At 37.1% G+C, this 18,202-nt stretch overlaps 1 protein-coding gene across 1 annotated transcript in view; it reads right to left on the bottom strand.

The window, feature by feature from the left end:
- HECW2 (HECT, C2 and WW domain containing E3 ubiquitin protein ligase 2) overlaps window positions 1–17,847 on the bottom strand; it is a 170,786-nt gene extending 152,939 nt beyond the window's left edge. Inside the window, exon 1 of the mRNA XM_042041512.1 lies at window positions 17,829–17,847. The gene's annotated coding sequence lies outside the window, so the exon portion shown is untranslated. The remainder of the gene's footprint in view (window positions 1–17,828) is intronic.
- Between the last annotated feature and the right edge of the window lie 355 nt (window positions 17,848–18,202).

Below are 18,202 nucleotides of genomic sequence, written 5' to 3'. Positions count from 1 at the left end.
ACTGATTAGTCTTATACAAATCTTCCCTGATTCTTTATACTGAGAAGTGTACTACTGTGATGTGCAATTGCAATAAATGTTTGGGTTTACATTAAAGGATCAGATTTGAATGATCATATATAGGTCTGGACATTGTAGACACGTCTCTCTTTTCAGCAGTACCCTGGCTTGGCACCAGTAATGTAACACCTATTTTACTTGCTGAGACAAGATGAAAAGAGAAAAACAAAGATGTGCAGTGCCAAGCGTTTCATAACATTTATGATTATTTTTGCTTTGTTTTTTGGTTATCATGATATTTTTTTGATGATAAGATGAGAAACCCAGAAGATAAAAACCTTTAGCTAATGAATTATTCTCAGTGGATTTGCAAGCTGTTAAAGCCCTTTGACGGTGTGATATGATACAAGTGCAGACTTTCTTTAAGACTTCTGATCTGTCACATTAAAAATACATAAATCCAATGCATTGGATTTTCATGTTTCTCTCCCTCAAAGTGGATATTGAGAATGTTCTTGTCCACTAAGCAAAAACATTAATTCATACGAATCTTCTTGGCTTCCCCCAAACATAAATGGCAGTGATCACAATAGCAAAATCTAATATATTTGTAGAAACTCAGCACTATTGCTTTCCAGCAGTTACAAACCTGTTGATTTCTATGCATGCTTTCCTGACATACTCACATTATATGTGATGCTACATGCACAGTTCTCTATTAACAGTTCCCACATCTCTGGTGTGAGTTAGGATTCTTTCCTATTTTCCTCAGATGTAACTCTGGCTGTGCCTGAATACAGCTGGGTGCGCAGTGGAAGATAAACACATTCCATAGTGGAATTGCTACTTCAGTCTTCATGGGTGCTCACACACAAGCAGACATTACACTAGTGAGCAAGAGGGTAACTTTTCAGAGCCATGCACTGAGGCAATGGGTAGCTTATCTGCAACAGACTCAAAACCAGAGAAAACCAGCCTGCTTTTCTGGAGCAGACAGATGTCTTGTTTCCTCTTTCCAACTCTGTTGTTCTCTCCCTGCCCTCCCTGATCCATCTTTTCTCTCCTTTGCCAAAAAGTTAATGTGAAAAAAACAGAAACTCCGACTCCCTTCTCTAACATTCGGTAACAGAGATGTGCAGTGCATGACACATGGCAATACCTTTCCAGATTGACAAATGTCTTTCCAAAGTTAAGTTACAATGTATGTGAGGCAAAGCTACTGTTAGGTGAAAGCTGGAAAAATTATGATTGCTCTCACCTGGAGATAAGGACATAGTTCAGCTATTTGCTGAAGTAATACTAGAATACAAAAGCTTCCAGAGAATGTTTTGTTATGTTCTTGGTAAATGTTTCACTGGAGAAAAAACAATTTTCAGTCATCCTCAAAAATTATTTAGTAATGAAAATGCAAAATGCTTTTCGTAGAAATCTTTTACTATCATGATAAATTAGACATCCAAAATTTCTAATTAATGTCCTTAAAGTCCTGTATGACAAGAAGCTATGACATAGTGACATAAGGATTCACCCGTTGTAACATTTTCAGCTGCTTTATACATTGGTAACTTAACAAAAGAGAACATATAATTAATATAATTCATAATATATTAATATGAAAAATAAATATACATTTTGCTTGGCACTCAATTATTTTCCACACAAATACTTAAGAGACAAGTACGGAAAAAGCAAAATAGAACTTTTTGGCAAACCATGTGTAAAGAAAATAAAACAATATTCCAGTATTTCCCGTCCTCTTTCTTTTTCATTTTGTTATCATTTAGAGCAAGCAAAAAAGACTTGATGAATCATTACTGAAGGTCACCATTTAGCACCATGGGATCAGCAGCAGGGTATGAAGAACATGCCCTTTGAGGGGTAACTTCCCTATATACCACAGCAAGAAGTGTTAAAAGACAAGGAACGCTCTTCTATATTACACAAAGATTTCATATTTTCCCAGCTAATCAGCTCTTTGCAAGGCAATGGGCCAAGCTGAATGCCCAGAATAAGAGCTTCTTTGCCATGGCTATTAAAGAGCCAGACATGAAAAGGCTCAAAGGATCAACCAGAAGAACATTCATGTGAGATGCAAATGTAATCTTTCACAAGATTTCTGGACAGATTACTGTTCAGCAGGTGAAAGTATTAATTGGAAAAATCACCCTAGGTGCCAAAATCTGCAGGACATATTCCCTGACCTGTCCCACCTCTTTTGTGCTGCACAAAAGACTTAATGAGAGTGAAAACCATCTGCAGCTCCCCAGCAGGTTTTTTGTAGTATAAAAAAGTCCCTGAGTTACTGTGGAGTTGTCCAGCCCATGAGAGGCCACACACCCCTACAATCTGAGCAGAGAGAGGGGAGAGCACAGTGAGGGAAAGCGTTCCTGGTGTTTGCTGCTCCCGCCACCTGCAGCTGGTCCATGGGCCCTTGGGAGCTGTTGCCATCTGGTACTATCAGTGCCAGGGCAGGCATTTATCCAGCCAGAGGCTCAAGGGGCTCCACAGGAGCTCTCCACTCTTCTGGAATACAGGCCAGAAACCCACTGCACCAGGCCATCTGGGCTAATCTGGTTGGAGCTCAAAGCAGCAGTCCCCAGTCTGGCAAAATTCCCGTGGATATCTTTGAGCACTTCCCTGAGTTGGTCATCTGGTCTTGGACTTAGAGGAATATTAATACAGAGAGCAAAGAAACACATGGCTAAGTTCTAATTCAAAAACATTTAAACCATTGATGAGAAGTATATTAATTGCCAATAGTAAAGCAATTTCCTACCAATAGCAATTTATGAAATTATTGAAATAGTTCTTGAGTACAGAAATGAAAGCTGGTGCAGCTCCTAATGCCTCCAGATAGTTACTGAAAAGTGCATAAAGATCACTGGAGTTGAAGTCATGATGATGAAACCAATTGTCAGTTTCTGTTGGTACTTGCAGAGATTTAATTTTAGAACTGTACCCTCAGGCAAGTAATATAGGATTAGACCCATAGACACAACATCAAAAAATAATACTAAAATGTCGCTGGTAAAACACACTTTCATCATCTTGGTATTTGACTTATAAATGTGATAGTCAAACCTGCAGAGAAAGCCTGCACTAGGTTCTAGTGAGGTAATATGAATGGATCATGCTTTTGTAAAATCAGGAAGCTTCCATAACTGAAGAAAATGGCTGCATTGTTTTTTACAATATTCTTGCTAAAGCAAGTAAATGGAGTCTGTGGGGAAACAGTCCAACATCATGAGGCAAATGACATAAAGATTGTGAAGACATTAGTGAGGCTGAAAGAGGATCACAAATCCCAGAGAATCCCAGAGAATTTAAAGATCTGTACTGACAGTAGTGTAACAATTCTTGGTTTTACCCAGTGAAGGGAGAGCAGAAAAGGCTCAAGCGGGTGGTGCAGAACTGCCACATCACTACTATCGCTAGGACTCAAATCTCAAAATATTTATTCGGTGCCCTTCTTCATGTTCATTTACACCTCTAGACAATGCCAATGATTATTTGAATTACACATTTAGTCAATAATTTGACTAAAATCTTCAAATTTTCTCTTTAGGAATCAATGCTTACCGCAAGAGCAACACTTATTGTGTAGATGCACTCAGTAAGCAAATACATCAGATAATAAGTGAGCAAGCTACACTACCAAGGAATTTTCTTTAAATGATTTGAAGAAAGCAGTAACTTCTTTAGCAACTAGGCAGCAGGTTACCCTAGTGACATTAATTCCTGCTGCATCCTACATAGGATTGAATGTGGAATTAGCAGAGCTTGAAAATGCCCCTGCAGCTCAGGCAGAAATAATTTACTTCTCACTGTAAATGGAGGCTTCTCTTCAGGAGATGCTTGAGCTTCACTGATCTTTATCAGACAGGCTAACAAGAACATACATTTCACTAACAGCAATGATCAGCAATGGAAATTCAGCTTATCATGAACTGAGAGAGAACTGTCAAACATTTGAGCCACATTTAGCTGGCTACAGAACAAATAAATATTAATGCCAGAAAAATAAAGCCACTCTGAAAGCCTGAAAAATTAACAAAGAAGCTTTTTGCCTGTGCCTAATCCAGCTAAACCTTCTTATAGTCCCATTCAAAACAGACATTTGACATGATTTCCATCCACAATAGCTTTCTTACGCATTCTATCCTTTTCCATTTATGAAAGGACTATAAGTTTATATTTAAGAATCTACAGAGTCATCTAAATTACAGATGCTGGGACTATTATCTTGCTAAGAGTTCAATTCAGAACAGTGAAAATTAGTAGGGCTTTTCCCAAATCAAGAGGGAGAAGATATTAATTCAGTGAGTGCAAAATATACAAATGATGGTGACTTTAAAACCAGTGTTCAGCCAGACTTCTGTGTAGAACTGTCACTATACCATATCCAGCACAAAGACAACCACAAAATCCTAACAGCCATGTGTATAATCTCACTCCCTGTTCAGGCTCAAAGCAAAAGGAAGATCTTTTATTTTTACCTTGTTCTTACTGCAAGGTGTTATACAACTTCAATATTAGTTTTCACCTGGCATTTTTTCCTTGGTATCACATGGAAAAACAGCAGTGGTAAACTATCAGTTCATAATAATGGCAGCATTCATTCCACCAGAATATATATCTAAGCTATTCTATTTATTTAATGAAGTGTAAGCTACCTGACCACCTTGAAATGTTGAACAACACCTAAAAATAAGGGCTCCAAACTAAGGCCACAATGACACACATTAACATGCCACAAAATCTGAGCAACCTTGTCTAGTGGAAGGTGTCCCTGTCCATGGCAGGCGGTTGGAACTAGATGATCTTTAAAGTCCTTTCCAACCCAGGTCATTCTAAGATCCTGTGAAAATGCTTTACGTTAACCATGCACCTGAATTCAAATACAAATTTAACTCCTTAACTGAAAAGGGACAAATTTGAATGTGCACCTCAAATTAAGCCAAACATCAACAAGCAAAACCAATGCATGAAATCACATTCAAAATTTACATATTGCTCAGGGGAAGAGTATGATGACAGAGAATTGACAGTAGCAAAGAGCATTAGAATAAGCAACAATATTTGAAATTTTCACACTGACAAAGGGTAACAAACAAATATTTGGGTTCACAGAGTAAATAAAAACAGCGTATAAGAAATAAGGCACAAATAAGAACCCCAGAGTGATGAACAGTACAGCCAGCTGCTGAGCATTGTACCCAAATCTCTGTCTGGCTGTGTTAGCTGTAGAAAAGAGGAGAGCTAGTGCACACTGCTCTATACTGCTGAATGTGAACCCTTGTTCTTGTCATCTCCTTACTGGAAACTAAATATGAAGTCTTGCAGGTGCTTAGGAACAGCAGAGCCAAGAACAGAATTCTTGAGACAAACATTACAACCTCAAAGGATAGGAAAAGATAGGTAGAAAAAGACCTGTCCAGAGTATGGCTGCATAAATTCTCTAAAAACTGAAGCATGGAGAAAACAAATCTCACAAGCATTTACAGTTTTAGATGTTTAGATAAGCAGATGACACACTGCAAGGATATCTGGAGTGCAGTTTGAACAGATCAAAGTCACTCTTATCCTGGCATAGTTGGATCAGGAATATCTGTTAGTTTTCAACTAAGCTCACATCCCTGTATTAAGCAACCATTTAAATTCCATGCATGGTTTTCGGCTGGTATGTGATTTCAGAGCAGGAATCACATGGCCATTTTTTCAGGAGTACCAAAACCACATACAAGTGCTCCTCTCACTGAGGAATGTGGGTTTGTTTTTATAGCAACATTACTAAGTTGAGGTAGGCAGCACAAATGTTCTACATTTGTGTCTTTGCCTACTTTTCTTTATACAAAAACTGAAATGTTTTCTGTCTTCCTTATTCTATGGTACAATCCACAGAACAAAGAATTTTGCCACATCAACACCCTGCTGCTGGTTTTGGTTGATAGGTAGTTTTGTGTTTTACTACAACAGTTGTTTTACAAGGCAACTTTTAAGACTTCACTTACACTCCATTTAACAAACTTTATTATAAAGGCCCACTTTCTAATCCCTGAAGCAAAGTACCAAACTGCATATCATGAAACATGGGTTTACATGTTGAGAGGCTGAAAGCATGGACATAACATCACACCTGTGTGCTACACAGACAGACATCCAGATTTCCAGAGTGAGGGTTCGTTTGCCTGCAAAGACTGACAGCATCACGCACTTGCAGCCTGTGGGAGCTATTCTCCACTGCCTACTATCTTGTATGGAGCACTCCCTCCCAGATTTAATGAAGTCTGAGTGTGTGGTACAGATCATAAATACAGATTTTTAAAGCATGGCTCCAGAGAGTGCTTCCAGTATTCTATGAAGAATAATCCTGCAGCGACAGAGTGCAGTCTACACATGCAAAAATGTATCTCACTCTAAGGGCTCTAGTTCAGGAGACAAAGATATCATTACTTAACAGCAGAGACCGGAGACTTTTGATCATGTGAGTTATTATTACGTGACCAGATTACTGCAAGGTGAGTATTCTGCAAGGTGGATATTTGCACTTGCATTTTAGCAGTAGGAAAAAGACTCTAAATTCTGCAAGGTCTGTTCTAATTAGATTTGAATAGTACACTTATTTCTAAATTAATGCATCTCAATGAGCGTGAGTGGAATTAATTTCCTAGCAAAAAGCTGAATGTAGCAGGGAAAAATAAAAAGGCAATAAAGGTTACTTAGCTTTCCTTGTTGGCTAATTAGGGTACTTTATTATACTATTGTCAAAGGTGCCTGAATAACATCAGTGGAGTTCTAAAATATCTTACTGCAGAAAACATAATCTCCACATAATATTCCTATGAATAACGAATGCTGCTTAGACATCAAGCTACTGCTTTCACACAAAGTTGTAACATTACTTCCACAAAAGTAGGTATGACATAATGAGAAAAACAAAATATTCCAGATAATATAACTATTTGAAAACCATTATGATTACAACTTGGCGTATTTTGGAGAACAACATTCCTGTGTATTTGTTAAACCTCTTAATTTGCCTCAAAGTATACATGATTTGGAGAAGCTTGCTGAAGCTCATATTTATTTAATGTATTAGGACTACTTTTTTCCCAAAAGTGCCAGGTTGACACATGAACAGAAAGTGGCAGAAAAAGCAATACTGTTTCTCCCACAGCAAGTACACTAATGTAAAGCTTAAAAATTAAGCAGCAGCAGCACATTTTTCCTCAGACCTTTGAGCTGGACCATATGGTTGACGCTCAATTAAGCAAAGATTTATCAGTCCCCAATTGGAATGTGTCCAGAACTCGCTATTTTCTCAAATCTTTGAACCAGCGGACTAGAACTGAACAATTCTATTGACTCACACACAATACCCCACACTTTTAAATCTTTGAATGAAATGAGGAAAATTTAATGTATATTTTGGGGGGGTATGCATTTTTAGATTTTAGAATTAAAATATACTAGTGCTATAAAAGCTACAAAATGGCAGTTTGATGCTACAGCTTTAGCCAAGTCAACATCTCACCACCATCAAAAAGGTGAGGTCCAAACCCCTACCAATTCTCCTCAAGCAGTCCCATCTCTTATTTACATCTGCTTTAGCAGCCATCAAACTGCATGGCAAAGAATATTCTATTCACTGAACTGACAGAATACCCACACAGGAAAAGTGTGTGCATTTTCTTGCCAAGTTAGCAAATGGAATGGGTTCACCATGCAATCCAAGTGGCACAAGATCCAATGTGACAGACAGGTGATCCCATGTTTCAGAAGAGACAGCAAGAAGAAAGGAATGAGACAATGTCTGTTTGAGAGGACAACATTTATTTATATATAATATAATAATATGTATCATATATAATAACATATATATATATATGTTATTTTGACTTCAAATCTAAATATTAACTCTTTCTTACTCCCTGGACACTTTGCTTCTGCTTTCAGCTGTCTGCTTGGTAAGTACATTTTCATCACACCCAAGTGCAGCACTAAATTCCTGAACAATAGACAAGTCCATGACTTCAAGTCTAAAAGTGTTAAGAGTAGATTGAGAAATAAGAACTTTCAAATGAATCCAGACAGAATTTTATCTAAGTGAGTGCTGGAAAGCATATTATGATCTGGAACATAAAATGTCACAGCTGCATAGAAAAAGACGTAACTTTTTCATTCAAGACTGTATATTTCATTTATTTGATAATGGGCTGAAACACAGATATAATATTAGACAGAATTAGGTCATTATTTTTTCCCCCATCAGATTATTTGAGGCAATAGAAAAGTCACAAGTGAAAATCCTAACCCAAAATTTGGCAATAATGAAGTCAGTCAAACATAAAGCTTTTATGTTGAATTGTAAAAGCTTAATTTTAAATTCCATGTAAGGCTCTATGGTTAAATTCTGATTTTATAGACAGATGGTAGGGTTTTTTCTTTGCTTGTTTATTATAAATGTACTTGAGTGCATCTATTCAATTCACTGAAAAGGAACCTGCAAACATAATTTGCAGTATTCTAATCCACAAGGCTTAATTCCTTTGCAATTGCCATTTCAATGTAGCAGCCGATTTCACTGTCACTATTGCTACAAAGGGATTAACCTTTCCCTGTTGATTTTTTATGATGGGGGAAAAAAAGGTAACTGAAGGGTTTGATCAGTTTTGAAGGTTTTTGTTTATTTGTTTTTCCTTTTCATAAGAGTGACCTCATCATTGCAATTTTTCATAACAGTCGGAATATTCTTCTACTATAATAATGCTATAAGACATTTCCATAGTCCTGCTTTTCATAGAATGGTTTAGGTTGGAAGGGACATTAAAGATCATCTCATTCCAACCCCCCTGCCATGGGCAGGTACACCTTTCACTAAACTAGGTTGCTCAGAGCCTCATTCAACCTGGCTGTGAATATTTCCAGGGGTGGGACAGCCACAGCTTCTCTGGGCAATGTGTTCCAGTGCCTCACTACCCTCACAGGAAAGATCCATCCCCTAATATCTAATCTAAACCCACACTCTATCAGTTTGAAGCTATTCCCCCTTGTCCTGTCACTACATATTCTTGTAAAGTCTTTCTCCATGTTTCTTGTAGGGTCCCTTCAGGTATAGGAAGGCTGTAATTAGGTCACCCTTGAAACCTCATGGAAGAGTAAATAACTTCTAATATAGCAAGTATAATGGTGGAATGAAGAACAGTACTTAAAACTAACTTCAACTGTAAATTTACTAGCAGCACTATAGAAGAAAAATATATTTACAGGTGTTTATACATACATATAGATATATTACAGAGTAATATATATATATATAAAACAAGAAATAATAATACAAAGATTACAGAACAATACTGGTGCATTGGTGCAAATCATGGCTGTTCTACTTTCATGACTTTTCCTATGTGCTCCACTTTTTGATCAGGGAAGATGTTCTTCCTCAATTTGACAGATTAACACAAACTTTATTACCTTAGCAGAGACACTCAATAAAAATTTGCCTGCTACTCTGGCATGGAGTGTTTTTATCATTATTATTTTACATATAGAATATAGTTCAATAAAGAATCTTCAACTGCTTGGGCAAAACGCTGCCTTGCTACACTGGTAAGACACTGTAGGAGATGGACAGGATTCCTATCTTGTCCAGGGACAAATGAAGACATCAAGTGATTTATCTGGAATTACTCACAAAGAAGCACCTTAGCTGGAACCCAAAAATTCAGACATGAGTCTTGGCTAGAACACTGTGTTCTTTCTACAGTCTGTTTGTACTGTGTATTTTCAAATGTTCCCTTTTTTCTTTTCTGTTGTTTGGAAAGTTTTGGAGGGAATAGAGAGAGTTCATTTAATACATTTTTTCCAAATCCTTTTTAATATCCAGGGACCAGATAGTGCTTAAGGAAGAAAAATCTGTGGAAAATGTTGGACTCTTTTTCTTGGTGGGAACGCATGTGATAAATATTTAGCATTTAGGCAACTGAAGTTTACAAATTTAAATGTTACCATATGTATCATCTTCATTTAAAATATTAATTAAAAATTATAATAATAATATGACCAAATTCCTGACTTAGCCTGTCAAAAGTCAATGACATACAGGTGTTAACTCACATAAAAATGTATTTGTATGATGTTTATTTTGCTTTTTGTGACTGGAGTTCTTTACACACGATGGGGCCACCATCTCTTGTTTAGGATGTCACAAGGGTCTGTGGACTGTGGATTTAGTCATATAGGTCTAGTCCATCCTTCTGCCTGAAGACAGAATGAATTATGACAGAACCACTTCTGAGATATTTTACACAGGACATCAGAGCAAATGGTCAGAACTCTGTCTTTGGTCACAAATTCTATAAAGAATAGTCATTACCTTGAAAATGCAGCAAGATTGCAGCATATTATACAGTTTTGGTGTACCTAGTTACAAATTCTGATTAATTACAAAATATTATGGACAAAAAACCCTGTCCTTGTAAACTGAGCTAGTAAACGCTCCAGACTTCAGTAAGAGCCAACTTTTCATTCAGTCTAATTTTCCTCTAAGTAATTTTGACCGTACAGGTCAGAATCTGTGCTCGTTGTATCCTGCACCCTACCAGTTACTGAAAGATATCCCAACACTGTGAGAGTTTTTTGAATGGTCTGACAGTGCCCTGTTGAATGCAGTTGTGCATTCTGTCCATAATCACACACACCTTTGTAAGTGTCAGGAAAAGCCCCTTACAAAGTCTGCGGTGCTGCTGTACATAGCTGTCTTTTTTTAAAAAGTCTGGAGAAAAACATCAAATTCCATGAGTTATGAGCAGGCTGACAAAGGTGAGTGTTAGCAGAAGGGTTTTAATGTTCTCTCTAAATAAGTACTATTTATTCATCAATACTCTCTGTTATGAGCTGGAACCAGGATATTGTCTGCAGTTTGGTGTAGAGAGTTAAGAACATAAAATCTGTCAGTACATGAGGAAACAAGGTCAGGAGAGAGAAATAGTATTTTATAAAGCAGTATGTAGGGCAATTGTATTTTAAGATAATTAAATAATGCACCATTGGAAGTAGAGCAAAGCCTGCATTGTTTGTAAATGCAGTTAAGCCTTTTAATCAGAACATCACCTTTTCAACAACAAAACCTTGTTCAACAACAAAAATGACAGCGAGTAGATAAAAGTAAAAGAACTACTAATAGGGTATTGCTTAGAAAGATTGACTTTAGGATGTTCAAAATAATAAGCATTATTTGTATTATAGGTATTCTGCTGAATGTATTAAGTTTTGAATATAAATTAAACTCTGCTGCTCAGTATAACTCAACATGTTAGCTGCATTAATACCTGTTATGGATGGAAGTTCTTTTAAGAGATACCAGACTGGATTCTCTGGTGTCAACTGGTATTTTGCACTGCACTCCAGTGCTCCTTTAGACTCAGCATAAAATGGATGCTAACAATGGAGGTCATGCTCCTCCTGGTTTTCCCTGCTGCTGGCATAAATCCAGGCTCAAATCTCCAGTCCTGTGGCTCAGTCCCCAGGTTCACCATAAATTTGAAGAAGACAAACTTTCCCTCCCACTGACGAATTAATTCTGTACAACGTGGAGCGAAGAATTTGAGGTGAAAGAAGGCAAGCTGTATTCTCCTTTTGTGCACACATCTGGTTTTACAGCACATGTCAGTCTGCAACTCCCAGGACAGGGGCCACACTCACCAAAGCCATGCAGCAGTCTCTGGTTATTCACACAAAAATAGCACAGCACTTCAAAGAGTGCAGAATGCAGGTTTAGTACATAACAAGGCAAAATCCCTCCCAAAATACATGCTGACTTTTGATTATATGCAAAAATAAAATGTTCCTCTTAACGGCTGCATAAACAAAGCCTGAACTGAAATATAAAATGTTGATTAAAATTTAATGTACCCTGCGTGATGCCTTTGTTTGCTGCACATCTCTGGTTTAAATCTGCGGATGGTTATCTTACTGACTAATGGGGCTCTCCTGCTTTGCCAGTCACTTGTTCTGAAGAAGTCATTCTTCCAGTAAACACAGCAGTCATTTACCTCTGCTATCACGTCAGTGTCTTACCCTTAGAGACTCTTCCCTTCAAAAATAGGCCAGCAGATACATTAAGCTTATGTGTCACTGGCATTAAGGCAAGAGGCAAACCCTTTCTCAAAATTTAATTCTGTTTATAAAAAGCACTTCAATAGGATTTACAGCTTTCAATTTTTTTAATTTAAAAATAGGAAAAAATATTACCAGGAATATTGCTATTGGTTTAACAACTGGAACTTGTGATATTATTATTCTGAGTGGAGATTTTCAGCCAGGTAGCCAGAACATGTAGAAAGTCATAATATGGAAAACACTAAATGCTATTATATATTTTTCAGCATTCTTCCAATGTTTTTTTCTTAAATTAAAAAATCAACATAACCACTGCCAGCTCCTAAAACATGAGAAAAGACAGGACTCTACACAGAACAGATTTTTCCTTTCATTCTCACAAAATGTGTTCAATTGTTACACTGTTGAATTACACAGATGTAAAGAAGGAATGTTACTGTTTGTAAGAGTGCTACTGACAATCTGTTTAAAATGGATTCAAACACACAGCAGAATTAACTATGTTCTTCTTACACGAAATATTGTTTCACAGCAGGAGAGAAGGTCATGTTCTATAATCTAAGAGCACCAAATGTTCTGGCATTATTTCATTTGATTGCAGTGAAAGTGCTGCAAATATCAACAACTGAAATAATGATGAACATTTCTGTCACTGCAGGACTACCCTGTTTACTACTTTAGATTTCATTTAAACTTGTAATATATCTTTGAATCTGTTGAAATTTATGCATTAACTTGTCAGGTACAATGACACTTTGATTACACTTTAATTCTGCATTCTTTTAGTTCAGTGCCTGAAAAGAGGGTATTTGTCTCTGACAGGTAAAAAAGAAAGAATGCCTAGTGCCACATTAGGTTTTTAATCCTAAAGCCCTGAAGACATGGAGCTGGTCTGATAAGCTGATATGAACAAATTAAGGTAGAAGCCATTCCTGCTCCCATATCTTAGAGTGAAAATTGTTGCCATTATTTCTTGTGCTTCTAATTTCTAAATACTGTGCACAAGTTAAAATTGGTACATCATTGCACTTGAAGTAAACCTGAGTGCCATAGAAACATTTTTATTGAAAGCAACAGAAGTTTTAGATACTCCTAAAGGAGTAGATGACATCTCATTTTCTGCAGACTTCTCAGAGAAGAGTTGGACAGCAAATTCACACATTTTCTAGATGTTGATTGTCCCTTGGTCTAGTGCTTTATAGCCTGTTTCCTATTTCCAAAAGTGAGAGTTCTGATTCAAAATCAATATACTACTTATATTGCCATTTTATCCGACCCTTCTTCAGGTGCAAATAGAATACAGATAAAATGACAATTTGTGTTTATGTGTTCCACACGTCTCATATTTGCATTTACACACTAAAAGTATTAAGATTATCTATTGGAATATTCATTACAATGAAGTTCGAGAAGAAGGTTATTTATTCTGCTCCCAAAATTGTGCAGAAAAGACTGACATCCTCTATTTTTAGAGAATATGAATGTTCAGAGCCAGAATATTGCCCATGATGTATACAACATGTTAACTGTTTAATTATTGAAGTTGTAAAACACTGAAAGGAAAACAAAAGCAGGAGAGACATCAGTCTCATTTTTGCAACATTTTAACTGGAGACTGCTTATGTGCCTACAGAGTAAAGACAGAATACAGCTGCAGAACTCGTATCTAGATTTCAGTGTGTCTGACAGTGTTCTGAGCTACAGTTACTGAGGTTTACTCTGAAGTTAAACTACATGTGAGAATCAATCAGACCAGTATTTATACTCAGCCAAATTTCAAGACTTCCTTTTGTTTAAAGCTTTCAGTCGGCTCAGCAACACACAAAACCCCCCAAGTCTTCTAGGAGAAAAAGTACTGAGTAATTCAATAAGTGTTATTGGTTAACTAATATTATATGAATTTATTACTATATTTTCTGCATATACATGTATACACACATATATACAGACAGAATCATGTCCTTGCATGTTTCTTATTAAAGACATAAGTTCATACAAAATCGGGGTTTAGTTTATTTGGTCCTAGTGTCTATGTCCTTAAACTCATAATTCTTAGTGTGACGTCTGCCATTTTAAAGATGATGAAGTTATCTCAGACAGGAAAACAAACAGAATAGATTATCATACCTGTCTGAATTCTGTTTTCATAAAACTGACCTTAACAACAAGAAAATTATTCAAGAGGAATAAAATGCTGCTAATCACCTAACATGTTCATTTTCCACATGATATGATACATGCATATGGATTCCATTCCATCCCGAATGGAATCTGGTTGCTTACAGAGAGGTGTCTGGTGGCATTTTAGACAAGCTCAAGTATCTCAAGTGGCTTCCCTTAGCCTGGGACCCCTTTACATTTTATATGACATCTGTTAGCCCTATGAGAAAATCATCAGTGGCCTGCAATATCTAAACTGGCGCTGAAATAAATGAGAGTATTTGCATTTCATATTAATTTTACACTGCTGTAAAAATGACAAGTAGAAAAGTGAAAAACTGAAGTGGTCTTCTACTGAGTAATCTTTTAATATAATAGCATCTTCAGTAAAACATCATCTTCACTGGTTTGCATAAACACTCTTATACCATACTTGAAAAAAAGAAGATAATTTCTGTCAGCAGTACGGATTGTACAACTCAGCTGGATATCTAAGGATTCTGCTATTGTCCACCTGTATTGTTGAGTCTTATCCCTCCTTGTCTGAGATGAAGTTCTCAAACTGGAGAAATATTGTGTTAGCTCACTACAAAAAAATAGGGGAAGAGGAAAAAAGGATGGCAGATCTGAGACAGGTAAGCATAGAGAGATAAAAACAAAACATTGTTCTTTCTATGGCATACTAAATGAGGATTATATATGACTCTCAGAACAAGGAGGAAAAACATGTTATGTAGAACACTTACAATGTTATATTTTTATGTAAAATATCTAATAATATACTTACTGTAAAACTCCAGAGCAGCTAAAAACCCAAATCCAGGGATGATCTTTTCATGACACTCACCTCAAAAGCTGGTCTTCAACTTTCCCAAAGACCTGACATCTTGTTACAAAGAACTGAGAGATGCAAACAAACAAGGCAGCACAAAGTGCAGACTTACTGCTAGTACACCATACCAGTGGTAGAAATACACCGATAACCTGAATTCTCACCAAGTTTTGCAGACATGACAATGTGGAAGAGTTTTAAGGACAGATCAAAGAACAGTTCTGTCAGCATGTTTATGTTGCTACCCTTCTCAGTGTGCAAGTGATGAGAATAAATTAAAAGTCCACATATGTGCTTTCACAAGAATTAAAGTATGTTGGAATCCAGCAACATGGGCCAAGCAAACTCAGAAGTCAGTATCTCATTAATGATAAAACAGAGCAGACGGGCTAAAGAAAAATCACAAAGGATTCTGAAAACTTTCAGCTCACAATTTCCAAAACTTCTATCTGATGCAATAAAAAGGGCATTTTGGAAGAATGGGATAAACTACTTGAAGCAACGCTCAGGGAAACCAGAGTTACAGAAGTGACAGAATAGTTGAGGCTCTTACTCCTACCAATTACTTCCCTTTGCAGAATGCTAACCTGGATGGACAAATTGACCCAATTTAGCAGATTTGATTTATCCCAGCTCTCAATTCAGACTTGCAATTTCCACCTACTGCTGCAGCATTCTTTCATACTACCCAAGGAATCCAAAAGAGAGATGTTTGTAATAGAGTTTGCACTCTGATTTACCTTCATACCGAAGTGTTCTGCATAAGCAAGTAATTGAGCGAGATGAAAAGGATTCTAAAGATGAGCACGGCCACCGTGCTGGCAGCTCAGACTCCACCTCGAACAAAGACTTCAGTTCTACCTCAAAACAGTAGAAGGAATTCAAAGAAGATCAATGCAACTGTGAAGAAGGAAAGTATTTTACCTATGCTGGAATAAAACTTTGTTAACTAATGACAGTTGTAGTAGTTAATTATCTACAAACACACGGCAAATCTAAGCAGAAATAAAAAGACATTGTCAGAATAGTTAAAAAGCTGTAACTAAAAGAAGTGTCATTACAAGAAAGGAAAATGCAAAAGCACCTTTTAAGCAGTGATCTCTAATAGAATAGGGAAAGACTTCCCAAGGAAAGCCCCATTCCCTGAAAAATCTGAAATCAGACAAAAAAAGCTAATTGGAGACAATACCAAAAAACCCCCAAACCTGGAGCCCTAACACTGCAGAAAGAATAAAAATGTTCTATGAATTACCTGATTTTTACATAGAATTTACGCGAAAACTTTACTGAGATATGTGGGCTGCTGTACACATCACACAAAATACATGTGTAAGAAAAAAAAGTACATCTGTGTTCTTAACTACAAATGAAAACATTCTTCTATCCCATTTTAGCGTGCAACTTTGGACGTGATTCCACCAGGCATAGATGTAGGTGGCAAAGTATAGAGGAAATGATACTGATTTGAAGAAAAAAGTAGGTGGGCTGTCATGATAATGCACCTGCCCATCCCACCTCCTACTGCCATATAAACATTAAAAATAAAAGAAAATACTATTTTTGGGTTATTTTGACTACTCCTGTGAAGCTGTTGGACAGGATTTTGGAGCAAAAAAGAGTATCCAATAATTGTTTAACTTCAGCTTTCAGAACTCATTCCTTTGATCACAGTCATCTTAAAAGCTTCCCATGGAAAACATGCTACAGATATTTTGATGGACATGTTTTACTCCTACTTTTTTATATGAAGTAACTCTTATTGAACTATGCACCAACTTCAGAAAGTAAAATAAAGAATGGAAACAAAAAGCTCAAATCACGCAGCTCTCCTAATGCACACTAAACTAAGAATAGCATTTGATCTGTTTGTTTCAAAATTTATAAGGTGCTGTCAGAATTAGCCATCTTTCTGTCAGATAGCGTTACCCTACCTCAGCTCATGAAAGGATCTCTGAAATACAGTTTCCATTTGACCCACATATCAGTTGCTCTTTTATGTTCTCACCTCCTATACCTACTACTATTGTACTGCATAAACCAGGCATCCCTACATGGCCATTGTATCAAAACCCTCCCATTAATGACCAGCCTAATACAGCATCAAGTTATTGAGAAACTATACAATAAAAGCACTGTTATTTATGAATCCTGCCCTAGGTGAGAAACTTAAGAGTTACTAATTTGTCTTTTTAATCTCCTTTTTCCCAAGTGATTTTTATATTCCCTCACATGCTACATTTCTTCACAAGGCTCCTAGCAACATCCTCCAGGCAAAGGCTTTCTGGAGCAAATTCTCAAGTGGAGCAATGACATCCTTACGTCAGCTGAGGATCTTTTTATTACATACACAGCACTGATCAAATGCAGCGTTGCCCTGTCTGCAGAGTCACCCTCTGCTCAGAAAAGCTCCAACTCTTCCTCCAAAATAAACAGTCATGCCAAAAGATCCTTAAATCAAAATAATTATATTCATCAGTAAAGTGCAAAATTTTCGGCATTAATGGAGAGCCACCAGCTGCAGTTGCACAAATTACAAAATGCACAGTCACCGTATTTAGAGGTCCGATTAAATATCATTCCTCTCTGCTGCCATCTACAGACAGACTTCAAATTTTTCTAAAAATCTACTTTTCCATTTGAGATATATACACTTCACAACAGCATCTCAACATGCCCTACGAAACAGTTCACCCCAAACATATATCAAGAGTATTACCTCAACATATTAGAAGCTTCAGGAAAAGCTGAGACCAAGTGATGGGTCCCTGAATGGTCCTTTGATGATGTCACACTGCATGCTGATCCTGAGCAAAATCCTCAGCTGGGAATTAGTTGCTCATGGTCCCTGTCCAATGCATGGGAGGAGCTGAGGCATACACAGATGTCCCTCAGAAGCCGTATGAGCTGCCAAAAGTGAAAAGGAGACTCTAAATCTCTAGGACAGACAGCTTAAACACCTTTGCTTGAGTCCCCAGAACACCTAATGCTTAATGGTTGTAGCATTACTAGTTGTTGTCTACTTCTGTCAGACTTCCCAGTTTCACAGCTGTATGCTCTAACCAGGAGGCTACAAAATCAGTTTCCCTCCCT

The sequence above is a fragment of the Corvus kubaryi genome, unplaced genomic scaffold (genome assembly GCF_017639235.1).
Source record: "Corvus kubaryi isolate FWS band 111438036 unplaced genomic scaffold, C.kubaryi_AGA036_p1.0 37396, whole genome shotgun sequence".
Taxonomy (NCBI): domain Eukaryota; kingdom Metazoa; phylum Chordata; class Aves; order Passeriformes; family Corvidae; genus Corvus; species Corvus kubaryi.
The sequence above is the reverse complement of the archived record's forward strand: the minus strand, read 5'-3'. Positions and strand labels throughout refer to the sequence as shown.